We start from the raw sequence: 10000 nt of genomic DNA, 5'->3' as shown, positions 1-10000 counted from the left end.
GCCGTATGCGGAACGGCTCCTGCTGGTCCACCGATCGGCTCGGGGCGTGGACCGTTGTCGCCCGCGCCGGCGGCCAAAGCCCGGGGGCCCTAGGCGCCCCCGGCAGCCATCGTCGACGCGGACGGTATCCGCGCGCCTCTGGCGCGCCCCTCGGGGCGCTGCGCTGCAACGGCCTGCGAGCTCCCCATCCGACCCATCTTGAAACACGGACCAAGGAGTCTGACATGCGTGCGAGTCGACGGGTTCAGAAACCTGAGATGCGCAAGGAAGCTGACAAGCGGGAGGCCCTCACGGGCCGCACCGCTGGCCGACCCTGATCTTCTGTGAAGGGTTCGAGTTGGAGCACGCCTGTCGGGACCCGAAAGATGGTGAACTATGCCTGAGCGGGGCGAAGCCAGAGGAAACTCTGGTGGAGGCTTGAAGCGATAGTCCTTGATTAGCTCCAACCATCTTCTCTGCCTCATGTTCAGATCTGCTTGAGTGAAAATGTACTTGAGGCTCTTGTGATCAGTGTAAATGTTACAGTGAGCTCCCATCAAGTAGTGTCTCCATATCTTGAGGGCATGAACTACTGCCGCCAATTCCAGATCATGGGTCGGGTAGTTCTGCTCATGAGGTCTGAGTGCTCGGGAAGCATAAGCAATCACCCTATTCTCTTGCATCAAAACACAACCCAAACCTGTCCCAGAAGCATCACAATAAACCTCAAATGGCTTGGTATTATCCGGCTGGGCTAGCACTGGAGATGTGGTCAAATGCTGCCTCAAAGTATGAAAAGCATCTTCACACTTTTGGCTCCACTCAAACTTGACTCCTTTCTTTAACAGTTCAGTCATTGGCTTGGCAATTCTGGAGAAATCCGGAATAAATCGTCGGTAATATCCTGCCAATCCCAGAAAACTCCTAATCTGCTTCACTGTAGTCGGGGGTTTCCAGTCCATCACTTCTTGCACTTTCTCAGGGTCAACTGATATCCCATCCTGAGAAATTGTGTGACCCAAAAATTTTATTTCTTTCAGCCAGAACTCACACTTGGACAACTTAGCATATAACTGATGGTCGCGAAGTCTCTGAAGCACAATATGCAGATGTTTAGTGTGCTCAGCCTCATTCTTGGAATAAACCAGAATGTCATCAATGAAAACGACCACGAACTTATCCAATTCTGGCATGAATACTGAGTTCATCAAGTACATGAAATAAGCCGGGGCATTGGTTAGCCCGAAAGACATCACCAAAAACTCATAGAGCCCATATCTGGTAGAGAAAGCCGTCTTGGGAATGTCACTGGCACGGATCTTGATCTGATGGTAGCCTGAGCGAAGGTCTATCTTGGAGAATACCTTGGCTCCTACCAACTGATCAAACAGAACATCAATGCGGGGTAACGGGTACTTGTTCTTGATAGTCACCGCATTGAGAGGGCGGTAGTCAACACACATCCTCAAACTTTCGTCCTTTTTCTTCACAAATAGAGCTGGACATCCCCATGGTGAAGTGCTTGGACGAATAAACCCCTTGTCCAATAACTCTTGCAATTGTTTCTTCAATTCTGCCAATTCCGCGGGAGGCATCCTATAAGGTCTCTTGGAGATAGGAGCAGTCCCGGGTTGCAATTCAATGGCAAACTCAATATCTCTGTCAGGTGGCATTCCTGGCAATTCATCTGGAAAAACATCGGGGTAGTCACAGACTACTGGGATCTGCCTTACTGGGGATTCTGCCATAACGAAGGCACAAGACCGGGTGTCACTCTGGTTGGGTAAATACAAAACAGCCTCGCCATAAGCAGGGGAATGGATTTCAATGGCTCTCTCTGCAATGTCCAACATCGCCTGATGTTTGGTCAACCAATCAGTTCCCAAGATGATATCCACACTGTCCAAACCCAAGATGAGAAGGGTGGTTTTAATTATTAGACTACCAAACTTTATGGGCACATTCTTGCTAATTTGGTTAGTGGCAATTCTGCCTCCTAGGGTTGAGATGGTGATAGCCCCGTGGGTGTGGCAAAAAGGCAGCTGGCACTTGACACTAAATTTGGCACTGACAAAACTATGTGAAGCACCAGAATCAAAAAGAACAACAGCAGGATAATTTAAAACTGTAAAGATACCAGTCATGACGGGTGCTCCCTCTGGAATATCCACCATTGTAGTGAAGTTCAGCTTGCCCTGCCTCACTTGCACTTTCTGCCTCTTTCCTTGGTTCTGGTTAACATTCTGCCCCTGCCTCTGCTGATTCTTGGGGCAATTCTTGGCGTAGTGTCCAGTGCTGCCACAAGTGAAACACCGGTTATCATTGGCCTGACGGTACTGCTGCTGCTGATTGTTCCTCTGAGCTGGAAATTGGGCACGGTTGGGTGCCTGCTGCTGCTGCTGCTGCTGCTGTGGTGGCCTGATCACCCACCTTCCTTGCTGCTGCTGAGGGCCCCTGCTCTGTGAGTCAGACACGATCCTGAAGCGCTGTGGCTGAGATGAGGGTCCGGCCACAGGGGTCTTCCTCTTCTTCTCCGCCTGCCTGGCCAAGATGCAGTCTTCCTGGGAGATAGCCATGTTGACCAACTCATTGTAACTGTTGGCCCTGACGGTATTGAGTCGATCCCGGAGCTTAGTGCTGAGCCCCCTTCTGAACCTGTCTCGCTTCTTCTCATCTGTATCTGCATGATATCCAGCATACTGACACAAATCATTGAAGGCCTGGGCATACTGCAACACTGTCCTGCTGCCCTGAGTGAGTGCCAGAAACTCGTTGAGCTTCCGGTCCATGATGCCAGCGGGAATATGATGCCCTCTGAAAGCGGCCTTGAACTCCCTCCACTCCACTTCTCTACCCTCTGGCTGCATGGCAAGAAAATGGTCCCACCAGGTCCTTGCGGGCCCGCGAAGCTGCTGAGTGGCGAACCTGACCTTGGTGACCTCTGAACAAGCCCCATGGAGCAGTGGGAATTTGGATTCCACCACCCTCAACCACACATCTGCATCAAGTGGGTCCTCTGCCCTGGTAAACAGTGGTGGCTGAGTACTAAGGAAATCCTGGTAGGTAGCAGCGACAGGGTGACGCTGATGGTCCCCACCACCATAGTGCTGTGGTGGCGGCTGACGCTGTGCCAGCTGTCGCAGGATCTCATTCTGCTGGGCCATGAGCTCCTGCAGAGTGGGAGGCGGTGGCGGTGGAGGAACGTGCTCATTCTGACCACGGCGCGCTCTCCCAGCCATCTGAAAAAGTCACATGGTTGCTCAATAACACATCTCCAAGCTTAAGGTTCGAACATGGTAGGGGAGTCAAGTAAATTGATCAATTTCCAAATAAAAAAAACGAAAACATAATCCTTCCGTCCAAATTAGAATTGCCATTAATCATTCCTGAACATCCAAAAGAGTTCTACTACTGATTACATCAAGGATCAAAAGACTCAACTCTACCTAGCTTAGTACCCTAAGGTGCAAAAGCTAAGCTAGCGGCGAGGAGTCCAACTATCATCAACTCCTAGTATCAACCTGGCATCTAGTGAGCAAACGAGGCGATGCTAGACTCGGGGGAAGGTGGTCTCCCTGAGCCAGCGGTGTCTACACTGGAGGCAGACTCATCTCCTCCCTCAATGTCAACGTCCTCGTCAGCCTCCGCATCTTGGATCTCTTGGTGATGCATGTCCAGATGCGCATTAGCCTCTGCGAGCTGCTGCTGGGTGTTGAGGAGCTGATCCTCGAGAACCTCAATGGTATTCTCTCTGGTACCCACCAGCTCTTCCAACTCGTGAATCTCGTCAGTCAGCTGCTCCACCTGTAGATCTTTCTCCACCAGCTCCTGGGATAAGTCCACCACGATCTCCTCCCGGTTATCCAGGGTGATCTTGGTGGCCTCCAGTAAAGCCATCAGGTGGGACATGGCCTCCCCACGCTTCACTTGCAGACGATACAGAGCATTCATGCATCGTACGGACAAGTGAGCGGTGTGGCCTGGGTAGAGAGCCCAGATGTCCTTGGCATGCTCCACCCGGTCCTTCCACATCGGGTCGTCCTCCTTTTCCGCAGGGAACAACCCAATGGGGTGAGTAGCCAGCTCCAAGGGGTGAAATCCACAGAAGGTGGTCAGTCCATGCAGAGCGATAGCCTCAATAGTGTCCTCAGCCCGGTATCCGTAGGACTCGGAGTCCAGTGAACGCCAGCCTGGCTGCAGGGGATGAGGCTCCAAAGTCATCCTCACCCGGCAGCGGGGTACCCGGTGCTTCTCGAATAGCTGCACCGCGTACTGAGGGGGTGTCAAATATCCTGCACCCTGAAGCACCTCCCACAAGATGCGGGGAAAACCCTCTCGTGCAAGTCCGTCAGTGTGGGTCAGTGCATCTCCATCCTCAGAGGATCTGTGGGAAGTCATCTGTGCACGGTTAAGCGTAAGTAAAGAAAAAGAAGTAAAAAGAACAGGGAAAACAAAACTCAACCTGCTTCGGGTTAAAAGAAAAAGGTATTGAGGACCTAGTTGGCTGCTATCTCACTTTTAAGTCCTTTTTATTTAGTCAATTATTTACTTAATTAAGAATGCATGCATGCACGTCCTGAACGACCTCACAAGAAAATAAAAGGAATAGGGAAAAACTCCCATCCTGTAAAAGTGGCCTGTAGGGCCTAGTCACTTAGCCACCTAGCTACCCTTCTATTATCCTAAGGCTTCACGTCCTAGGTCTATCCTGCTCGCCCTACTATCTATCCAACATTGTTTCTATCCAGTTTTACTTTTTTTAGAAAAGGGATGGTATTTAGGATTTATTGATTCCTCTGTGGTGGTACAAGCTCCGATACCAGCTGTGGCGGAACTGCCCGATTTATTCCGACTTAAGTGCCTAAGTCCGACCTTAGAGGCTAGACCACACTTAAATGGGAATAACCCGTCAATCCCTCGGATCTAGTCCGACACGGCCACTGACAGGATCAAGTACCACAGTCTCACTCGATGGTGAGTCACAGAGCAAATACAATAAAGCATAAAACCATACATGGTAGAGTATTAAGTTATTACATCACCATTGTCATCATCGGAGTTTTCGCAAAAGTAACCATCATTGTTTTTGGAGTGCAGCGGAAAATAAACTAACGGTAAATAAATGGAGGGATGGGGAAGCCTGTCCCATCACTCCTCATGCTCCTCCTCAGCCGAGGCAGGGTCCCACTCGACAGTCCAACCCGGTGGCAGGGTGGATGGCCAAGTCACTCCAGCAACCATGTCCTCCAGAGAACCTGTAAAATTGTGCCACAAGCAAGGCTGAGTATACTAATACTCAGCTAGACTTACCCGGTGTGAGGAGTCTATACTCCTCTACCTCTAGACATGCAGCTGTTTGGCTGTGGGGGTTTGGTTGCCAAAAGCACTAGCTGAGTTTCTAAATCAAGATTTTAACTTTGTCAAAATTAAGTGTGACTCTCTTAAGGCTAAAAGTGCACTATCTATTCATACATAGTAGCAAGCATTTTTAGCAATCAACATCTTGTATCATCTCATCATAGTTCCTCTTCTTACTCAATGCAGTACAATGGATCAAGCAGTCTCATTAGCTGCGAGAAGCAGACGATTCGAATCGAGTTTTTATCCTTGCAAGGTAAACCTAAACACACGACATGTAGGGGCACTCCGTCCCCACACACATCAACCGTCCCCATTGATTCCCTGGCAACAGATCAGGGCTCACCGCCTTGGCGTACAATGCCCCACTGACCCCGACTGGCCGTCGTGCAGTGACCGCACTTGTACCCACCATAACCGGAATGGGAGACTGCGTCTCAGGTCGCGTGAGGGGGTATGTCTGCGGGCAGGTGCACTCAGGTACTAGGCTTACCGATTTACCATATTTCTCGGTATGTGTTTAGTACATTCAAACGCTTGACACAGGTATCCGCACGTTAATCCTTATTCCCATTTTCCATCTCATAGACCACGCATCCCCATGGATCCGTGTCCGCATTCCAACACCAATATGATATGAAAGGTGGTTACAATCAATGTCCTGACCTCGCGCGAGTGCTAGAAAAATCACTCGACTTCTACCGAGATCCTACTTAATAAAGCAGCTACTCGTCTTAGCATACTAGTATTCATCTCAATGGGGTTCCTGAGATCATGCAACTAGGGTTTCAAACAATTCCTACACTTAAGTGCACAAACAATCCTACAATCATTAAGTGTAGTAAAATAGCATAAATAACAGGTTATGCATAAAACCGGGGCTTGCCTTCCAAAGCAGTGGCAGGCAGGTCCTCTGGTGCAGGCTCTGGTGCTGGGTCCGGGGCAACCTCCTGGGTAGCTCCTTGCTCCGGCACGAGGACGTACTCTCCGTCAGCAAGATTACAGTCTATCGAAATGCAATGAACATGTATGTCATGATTATGCAAGATTTAAGAACATTAAGCTACAGAATTTAAGTCAAGAATTAACTTAGGGTTCCTTGGCTACGAGGGTCTTTTAGTGGTATACCCAGACTTATTACCTTTTAGGTTCAGGTTTTCTTTTGAAATAACATATTGGAGTTGTATTGCCTTTATGGATTTCAGTGGACAATTATAAAGGTTTTAGGGTGACATTAATTTATATTATTCATTTTCCTTTCTTTACTCTCCATTTAGGGTTTTCTAGTGTAGGTTTGAACTACGACAGTGGGTTAAAAATTTTCAAAAATTCTGTAAAAATTACAGTGGGTTGCCTTTTTCTATTCTAGCTTGTTTTAAGAATTTAAGGCTTAAGGTACAAAAGCTAGGCTTTAAACAAAAATAACAATAGTTAGGCAAAATGGGACACTTTACACTACAAGTCTTTTATTAAAGTGGTTTCTGACCTAATGGTTATTTTTGTTGGCCTCTAATGGTGATAAAGAGCTCTTGTGCCAAAAATGACAGAGAGCCACATTATGGTTAATTAATGATGGATTTTTAAAGTTTGGGGCAAAAAGAGTGATTAGAACTAACTTGTCATTTGAAAAATATCAAACAACAGATTTCAGAATTTTCTTAAGTTCTTATTATCAAAACATTTGTTATCCTAAGGTTTGGGGAGGTTTCACTTTAGGGGTATTTTTGTAGGATTTTACTAAGTTATTCCTCTTTTCTTCGTTTAAAAGGTATCTTGCTTATCTTACACTACAACAGGGTATGATACATTTTTCCAGTGAACTATATTGACTAAGCATCTTAACAAAAATGGGTGTGCTCTCTGGTTCATCATTTATATCCCCTTTTCTATTTTCCTTAAACTTAAGCATATTATGGAATAAGGGGTTAAGACTAACTCAATGTAGTGAACAGAGGGGTTTAGCATTTTTAATTAGGTCAATAGGTGGATATTAACTTCTCCAAATTTTTCTAACCCTAGTTAAATAGTGCAACCATTTTTCTTGCTATTATTAAGCTTTTGGCCAAAACTGAAAATAAATCAGAACTTTACATTTTTCTTTAGTTCATGTGGGGTTTTATATTTTTCTTAGACAGGTTACATTGTTTATAGTTTGGCAAAATTGGTTTGACCAAATTTGGATGATTTAAACAGAAGTTATGCATTTTCAAAGTTGATGTCCAATTTAAAAACAGATTTGCTTAAGGTTTTCTGGAAAAACCAATTTGCACCGAGACCCCTAGGGTTAAACTGATTCAACTCTCGCAGATCTACCCTCAGGTCACTATTCATATGAGTCTTGGGCTTAACACTTAACCCCCCAGGGTTTTCTTCCTCACACCCGCGGTCCTTCTTCTAAACCGAACAGTAGCTGTAGGAAAGAAAGGACGGCGCGGCTTACCGGCGGCGAGGGAGGTCCGGCGAAGGGTGGGGTCGGCTCGGGGAGGCTCTGGCGGTCACGTCGAGGTACGGCTCGTCGTCGGAGGTGGCCGGAATCGCCTGGTCCACGAGCGCAGGCGGGTATCCTCGTCGGCGGCGAGTATACCGGCCAAACGACGGCGATCTGGTTCAATCCGACGGCACGGTGAGCTTCACGGGGTCACGTAGCGACTGGGTGCGCAAGGAATCGAAGAATGGCTGAGTGGATTACCCGGTCCACGAACTCCGGCGAGGGTAAGTGCTCCGGCGTGGGTGGACTGGCTTCTCCGGCGAAGGAAACTCCAATTCCTCGCTCGGGGAGCCTCACGGAGGTGTGCACAAGCTTTTCCGAGGGCTGGACGGGGCTGGAAATGGCGGAGCGGGCCGGTCGACGGTGGCAGGGGGACTGGGTGGCCGCGGACGGCTGCGCACGGGCCAACGACGGCGAAACAAACTCCGGCGAGGGTCGGGTGGGTGCGGACGGGTAAGGTCGACGCTCGGGAGGCTTTTATAGGCGCGGACGCGGACCAGGGCGCTGGCTTTGGCTCGGGCGCGGTGCGGGGCTCGCGAGGGCGCGCGCGGGCGTGCTCTGGCGCGGCAGAACGCGTCGAACACGTGGCGCGTTGCTTCTGCCCGTGTTCTTCGCTCTGCTGAGCGGCCAAGCGTACGAATCTCGCCATGTCGACTGTGAAAGATCTCTTCCCTGCACCTAGAGCTACCTATTTCATGTGAGTTCCAAGGGAGGATACGCCCTAGGTTAGGAGATAGACCGGCGCCAAGTTTGGTTTGTCTCACTGCACACTCCGCGACAAAACCGATGTCAAAGCTTGTCAAATGTCCAAGTCTCGGTTTCAAATTTTTCCAGGGGGTGCCTTAAGTGGTATAGCACATTTTTGGTATAGAACCCAAGTGGTTTTGGCGCCATTTTCAAAGTGAACACGGCTGGTCTTTGAATTAGGGCTAAAATGTGACTTAGAGAGAAATAGAGAGCTCTAGCTCTCTATCCACTTGGAGATTTGAAATGGGGTTTCTCCAGGGGCCTTTTTGCAATATTTCCCTCCTCTAATTGATGGTTATAATGTTGCTTAAGGTTTGGGTAAAAGTTACACATGCTTTACCCACTTGATCACTCTCTTCCCCCCCCTTACTTAGGGCTTTGGAAGGTAGGGCTATGGAGAGATCTAGGGTTCTTCTCCCCCTATGGTCCAAGATAGTAAGTGTGCCAGGACTTAGGGTAATGTTTCTTATGTTATGGGCAACTTAATTAGCACATGAGCCCCAAAGCTCTTATGTGCTGCCCTAAGCCATTAACTTTTGTGATCACAGCTTCTAGTGCCACAGTGGCTCTAGCCAGGGTAACACCTGGGTGTTACACTTGGGTGAAGGGCAGGGCGGAACGGAGGGAAAACGGCACGGAGGCGCAAGGCGACGGGCGGCATGGCTGTTCGGCCTTGCGTCTGGGCCAAAAATGAGGGGTTCTCCCATGGCGCACGGGCCGAAAACTGAGGCCCGGGCATGACCCTGAAAATAAGCTAAGTCCAAGCGTGTGGAATGGAAAGACAACGAAGCTAAGGTGTATGTATGGCTGGAGTGAAGGGCAAGGTGGAACGGAGGGAAAACGGGAGGAGGCGCGCGGCGACGGGCGGCAGGGCTGTTCGGCCTTGCGCTTGGGCTGAAAACGAGGTGTTCGCCATGGCGCACGGGCCGAAAACGGAGGCTCGGGCACGAACTCGAAAATAAGCTAAGTCCAAGCATGTGGAAAGACACCGAACATAAAGTGTATGTCTTTGGTGAAGGGCACAGTGGTACGGGAGGGAAAACGACACGTAGGCACGCGACGAACGGAGGCTCGGGCACGGAGGCGCGTGGCGACAGGCTGCATGGCTGTTCGGCCTTGCGTTTGGGCTGAAAAAGAGGCGTTCGCCATGGCGCGCGGGCCGAAAACAACGGTTCAGCCACGACCTCAGAAATAAGTTAAGTCCAAGCGTGTAGAAAGACACCGAAGCTAATGTGTAAGTCTTGGGTGAAGGGCACGGTGGAACGGAGGGAAAACGACACGGAGGCACGCGACGACGGGCGGCAGGGCCGTTCGGCCTTGCGTCTGGGCTGAAAACGAGGGGTTCGCCATGGCGCGCGGGCCGAAAACGGAGGCTCGGGCACGAACTCGAAAAAAAGCTAAGTCCAAGCGTGTGGAAAGACACCGAAC

The sequence above is a fragment of the Zea mays genome, chromosome 6 (assembly GCF_902167145.1).
Source record: "Zea mays cultivar B73 chromosome 6, Zm-B73-REFERENCE-NAM-5.0, whole genome shotgun sequence".
NCBI lineage: Eukaryota > Viridiplantae > Streptophyta > Magnoliopsida > Poales > Poaceae > Zea > Zea mays.
Note: the sequence above shows the minus strand (reverse complement) of the source record.